Here is a 6,895-nt window from a genome sequence, read left to right as displayed (position 1 = left end):
GACAGGAAACATGTGACCTCCACTCAAAGTTGTTGTTTTTTTTTTTTGCTTTTATTTTTTTAATCAACTTTAATGTAACAACCAATAGACAATAATTCTGAAAACTAAACATTTTGCAGCTTTCTTGTTCTTAATGTTCACTCACAGACTGGTTTATTTTGATTTTATTACAAGACCAGAGACTCCTATTTTGCATATCTTTCTTTACTACTCATATGCAGCCTTTTACACCATAACATTGACCACACATCTAGGCATTACTAAATGATTATATGAAATAATGAAACACGGACACAAACCATGGGTGAAAAAGGCCGCAGCCCGCATTTATTAAAATTAAATGAAGATCAAAACTTTATTAAAATACACCAGCTAAAATCTCTCCCCATATCTGAGGAGGTACCCACAATAATATTCCACTTTTTAGGCTAGCACCCCGCAACAGCTGCGACAACCACTTACCACATCAAAGGGGGAGGGAGGGACGCTTCTTTGCAGGTCCTCTTCACACGATGATGAACTGGAAAGTGAGCAACGGCTCACGAAGACACGCCCATCTGCGCCTCGAGTGAGGTCACTGGCCCCTCCTCTCACAGGCGCTCGACGGGGCCTCGTTGACCACACATCTAGGCATTACTAAATGATTATATGAAATAAATAAAACACGGACACAAACCATGGGTTAAAAAGGCCGCAGCCCGCATTTATTAAAATTAAATGAAGATCAAAACTTTATTAAAATACACCAACTTCATTTAAAGGTGCTTGCCCTAAACAAAAAGACGTGCCTTCCACTGGCTCTCAGCCAGGCACGCCCCAGCTAAAATCTCTCCCCATATCTGAGGAGGTACCCACAATAATATTCCACTTTTTAGGCTAGCACCCCGCCACTGCACAAATTACAATCGTGCACCAACCCACAGGGCTAAGGCCTTTTTCACACCTTCGCTTAAATTAAAGTTAAACAAATGGAGCCCAATCTCATTAAGGTGAACACCATCTTGTGAAAAGAAACATCTGCCCGTTTCACCTTCAAATTCTACATGACGAATTGCACAACCACCCAATTTTGCAACGAAACTGGAAATAGTCCTGTTGACTTTCTTTCTGGAGCAGTCCAATTTCCTAGCATCCCAAGCTGATCTCCAGCAAAGTCTGCATTCTATGTCAGACCAAACTACCGTGATTCAAGGAAATAACTCCTTTAATCTAATGATGTCCCACTTAATCATATCTATTAACTTTTTCTGAGCCATAAAACCAAGGTCATTGCCCCCCGCATGAATGACAAGAATATCAGGAGGGTGGAAAAGCCTAGCCCAACTAATAACATGTCCCACCAATTGATCCCACCTCAAACCCCTAATGCCAAACCATTAATAAAAACATTCTCAAATGAGCAACAAAGTTGGGACCCCGCATCTTAACATGAAGCCGCTTTCCTCGCCCAGTAAATATAGGAGTGCCCAACGATCCAACAATGCGGGGGACCTGCTGAAACAAAAAACTATCACACTAAATCTGGCCTGACATATAACCTGAAGCAACCAGACTTCCACCTTCCGATCCTTTTGACCACACCTTCATTCAAACCCAAAATGCTCGCATCCGTAGCTGCCCCAATCCTAAAGGAATGGCATCCAAAATCCCTACTATCAACTCCAATCTCCACTAAAGTTTTCTTCAACACCGCTTCAAACTGAAAACGAGATAAACACGTCCCATCTTCATGGATTAACAAAGCCCTACCCTTAAACAACTCCTCAAATGCAAAAATTCCTGAACTGCCGTAACTGGGCAGCACACCCCACCTATCTGTTTCAGGCTAACCCAACAACCCCTACCTTCTTGATCAGTTATCGATTTCTTTAACCATAACAAAACCTCTTGCGAATTCAACACAACATCATTCAAATCAAAACCACCTTGACTCCAACGATTTGCGGAAACCAATTCAGATACCCTAAAAGCTCCAAAATATGCTAATAAAAAAGCTACTTTAAATAATAACACTTCAAAATTGGAAAAACAAACTCTATGTAAAACTAAAACCATTCTTTCCAATAATGAAAAAACCAAAGGACTCATCTTATCCAAAACTACTTTCTTCTTTAACAAGCCTCTCACTGCCATACGAATACAAAATATTTTAGACAAATCCTCCCAACCTAATGTTTTAAACAAGAAGGATAAAGCCGACATGTTACGCTTTATCAATGATTTAGAAAAATTTTTAACTCCCCACACCTCAATCCAATCCAAATTCAAACTCACTTCATTCACATGCTTATCTTTCCCAACAAGTTTATTGAGCCACTGGACCCAAACAGCCACATAAGCATTCCAAGTTCTAGGAGCTAAAGCTCCCCTCACCATATTCAAAACTCTAGAAAATTCAGGTACCACATTTCCTCCGGGCACGTAGCACCCACAGTGTCTGCATCCGAAACTGCTTCTCGAAACCTCTGCCACTGAAAACGAGAAAGAGCATCAGCCCCAATATTCTCCTTTCCAGGAACATGAACAGCTCTAAAATACACATTATGTTTCAGACATTCGAAAACAAACATTCTGATCAAACCAATAACCGTCTTTGAACTAGAAGATAAACGGTTGATGGCAAAAACCACACCCATATTATCTGAATGAAAGACCACTTTTTTGTTTTCAAACTCACAACCCCAAATCTTCAAAGCAACCACTAAAGGGAATAACTCCAGAAAGACAAGGTTTCTAGTCAAGCCAGCTGCCGCCCAAACACCGGACCAAGCACCAGAACACCACTTATTGCCAAACAAAGCACCAAAACCATGTGTACCAGAAGCATCTGTAAATAAATGCAATTCACTGTTCGCCACTTCTGCAGACTGAATCAAGGAATTACCATTGAAGTCCTTTAAAAAAGCCTTCCATACACGTAAGTCCTCCTTAACTTGAGCAGACAAACGGATCCTAAAATGAGGAATCTTAACCCCAACCGTTGACAAAGACAACCTCCTGCAAAAAATCCTGCCAATCGGGATAATCTTGCAAGCAAAATTCAGCTTGCCAACTAAAGATTGAATCTCCCTCAAAGAAAGCTTCTTTCTCCTAAGAGCAGAATCAACAGAAATTAACAAATCCTTCACCTTGTCCTCAGGAAGCCTGCATTCCATCAAAACTGTATCAATGCAGATACCCAGAAAACTAATAACCGAAGAAGGCCCTTCAGTTTTTTCAGATGCAATAGGGATACCAAAGTCCCCAGCCATAGCCAAAAAAGAATCCATAAGAACCTGACACGAATTCTGTCCCGACGGACCCACAAAAAGGAAATCATCCAAATAATGGATAACTGATGTCATATCAGAGTTTGTTAGCAGTTGTTGTTAGAGTGGAATCATTGACAAGAGACCACACTAGAGGAAACTGCAAATTGATTTAACTATCATTAGCAGTCTGAGTCTGAGAGTGCAGGCAAGACTGCTAGCAATAGCTGGTTAATTAAGGGTTAACATTGCTGGCTAGCAGCTGATACTAATGTTGTGGGTAGATGTGAAAACATTATCTGAACACAGGGGCTGCCTTTAGATTAATGGAAAATAAACAATCTCTGTTTTAGATTAGTAGTTCATCAATAGTAGTTATAGACAAAGTTAGTTTGTTAATTGCAGTCCATTTAAGCAACAGGTTATAACAAGTTGATGATTAGTGTGTGTGCTGTTAGCAAAAAGAACTAGTAAGATTTGTTGTATTACAGATTATAGCAAGCACAGACTTTGTGAGAGTTAATGATCAGCACACATAAGCATAGATTGTAAGGGAAACAACTTATCCTATGGAAGGATTGCAGTCCTGTATAGGAGATCATTAGAGCAGTGATTGCCAGCAGTAATTCAGTAGTTAAGGTTAAAGGCTTTTCCAGCCAGCAGGAGAGGAACAATGCAGCTTCATTGTGGAGTGTCCTGCTGTTATAGAGAAACTGAAAGTAAATCCAGAAGCAGTGAAAAAGACTGCAGCTCCTGTAGGTTAGCAGCTGATACAGACTGAGGAGCAACAGCAGTCTGTAGTTGATTGGCTTCAGTAAGTTGCACAGGAAGGAAACTCTCTGCAATTGAAGATACCTAAGCAGAGTGTTAGAGGAAGTGCTGGCTTAAATAGGCTGAAGGAGGAGGGCCATACTTAAAGGGGCAGTAAGTTAGAGCATTACAGGACCCCCCCGAGTAAGGCAGACCTCAGGGCTGCGAGGGCTTGAGAGGGTAACGTTTGTGGAAGTCAGAACGAAGACGAGGGGCTCTCAGGTCAGAGACGGGAATCCAAGAATCTTCAGACGAGTCATAACCCTTCCATCTGACTAAGTATTGGAGTCTCCCTCTACACAATCTAGAGTCCAATATTTGATCAACCTCATATTCCAAATCGCCATCTATCACAACGGGAGCAGGAGGAGTAAGAGATCTCACAGGAAACTTGTTCTCTAGGTATGGCTTAAGGAGAGAAACGTGGAAGGTTGGATGAATATGGAGATGTGCTGGGAGTGTCAAGCGTACAGCATTTTGGTTTATCACCTTAGCGATGGAGTAAGGACCAATGAATAAGGCGCTGAGTTTCTTTGAAGGAGTTCCAAGTTTTAAGTTCTTGGTTGATAACCAAACCCTGTCACCAACCTTAAAAGTTGGCGGATGGCGTCGATGTAGGTCAAAGTATCGTTTTTGTCTTAACTGTGCTATTTTAATATTGGAGCGTATAACTTCGAATCTGGATTTGATGGTATTTAGGGTTTCTGTGACAGTCGGATTATAGCTGGAGTCAGGTTTTAAGAAATGAAAAGTTGGATGATAGCCATAGTTGGCATAGAAAGGCGTAAGTTTAGTAGTGGAACTGAGAGTGTTATTGAAGGAGAACTCCGCCAAAGGCAAGAATGTAGACCAGTCATCTTGTAAATGAGAACAGTAACAACGCAAGAACTGCTCCAACCACTGATTAGTCCTTTCTGAAAGTCCATTTGATTGGGGATAGTAAGCACTAGTGAAGTTGTTCTGGATGGAGAGGAGTCTACATAGCTCTCTCCAAAATTTGGAGGTAAATTGTACGCCCCTGTCAGAAGTGATGGTGCTAGGTAAACCGTGCAGACGTACAATATTTTCAATGAAAATGTGTGCAGTTTTTAGAGCAGTTGGAAGTTCGGTTAAAGGAACAAAGTGTACCATCTTAGTGAATTGATCAATAACCACCAGGATGGTGGTGTAATCTGCAGAAGGGGTTAAGTCAACGACAAAATCCATTGAAATGGAGCTCCAAGGTTTCTCTGGAATAGGTAAAGACATAAGAAGTCCATATGGAGGAACTCTCTGTCGTTTAGAGGTTGCACAGACTGTACATGTATTGATATAGTCATAAACTGTTTTGTACATATTTGGCCACCAGAAGTTCCTTTTTAGGAGTTCTAGGGTTTTGTAATGTCCAGGGTGTCCAGACAATGGGTTGTCATGTATTGTTTGGAGAATTTCAAGTCGTAGCTCAGTTGGGATATATAATTTATCTTCCTTATAGAGTAACTGATCAGATCCTTTTGTAAGAGTATGTGAAGACGGAAGGGAGTGGTCATTGAGCAAAGCTTGTTTTATCCTTGAGGGAAAATCAGCTATGAGAGCTATAATCCGTTCTGTGGGTATTATAGTAGTTGTGGTGGCACAATGAGGCCTGGGAAACATCCTGGAGAGCGAATCAGCCTTACCATTGGCACTACCGGGACGGTAGGTAATTAGATAGTTAAACCTATCAAAAAAAAGACTCCACCTAACTTGTCTAGATGACAAAGTCTTGGTGGTTTTGAGGTATTCTAGGTTACGATGGTCAGTGTAAATTAAAATGGGCAAGTCAGTGCCTTCCAATAGGTGTCTCCAGTTCTCAAGAGCGACCTTAATAGCCAGCAACTCCTTTTCAGCGATAGGGTAGTTCATTTCGGCTGATGTGAGAGTTCTAGAGTGATAGGCGACGGGATGCACTGGAGTACTGATGGAAGTCCTTTGGGAAAGTATAGCACCAATTGCGTAATCAGAGGCATCTACCTCTAATATGTACTGTATAGTAGGGTCAGGTAATTTAAGTATAGGCTCAGAGGTGAAGGCATTTTTAAGTTCGTCAAAGGCATGTTGGGCTTCAGAGTCCCATGTGAATCCTGTAGTGGTACCAGTGAGTCTTGTTAAAGGTTTAACAATGTGCGAGTAGTTCCTTATGAATTTTCTATAGAAATTTGAGAAACCGAGGAAACGTTGTAGCGATTTCTTATCGATAGGAGTAGGCCAGTTGAGTATGGATTTAATCTTGTCATCCTCCATTCGGATCTCACCAGGTGTAAGCTTATAACCTAGGAAACTGATATTTTGAGAGTGGAATGTACATTTCTCTAGCTTTGCATACAGACGGTGTGTTTGAAGCCTGGCAAGGACCCATCGGTGTTTAATGTGTTCTTCTTCTGAAGATGAATAGATGAGGATATCATCTAAATAGATGACGACACAAATATCCAATAGGTCTCAAAAGATATCATTAACAAAAAACTGAAAAGTGGCGGGGGCATTTCAAAGCCCAAAAGGCATCACCAAGTACTCAGATTATAGCAAGCACAGACTTTGTGAGAGTTAATGAGCAGCACACATAAGCATAGATTGTAAGGGAAAAAACTTATCCTATGGAAGGATTGCAGTCCTGTATAGGAGATCATTAGAGCAGTGATTGCCAGCAGTAATTCAGTAGTTAAGGTTAAAGGCTTTTCCAGCCAGCAGGAGAGGAACAATGCAGTTTCAGTGTGGAGTGTCCTGCTGTTATAGAGAAACTGAAAGTGAATCCAGAAGCAGTGAAAAAGACTGAAGCTCCTGTAGGTTAGCAGCTGATACAGACTGAGGAGCAACAG

This window comes from Bombina bombina, chromosome 3 (assembly GCF_027579735.1).
Source record: "Bombina bombina isolate aBomBom1 chromosome 3, aBomBom1.pri, whole genome shotgun sequence".
Classification (NCBI taxonomy): domain Eukaryota; kingdom Metazoa; phylum Chordata; class Amphibia; order Anura; family Bombinatoridae; genus Bombina; species Bombina bombina.
The sequence above is the reverse complement of the archived record's forward strand: the minus strand, read 5'-3'. Positions refer to the sequence as shown.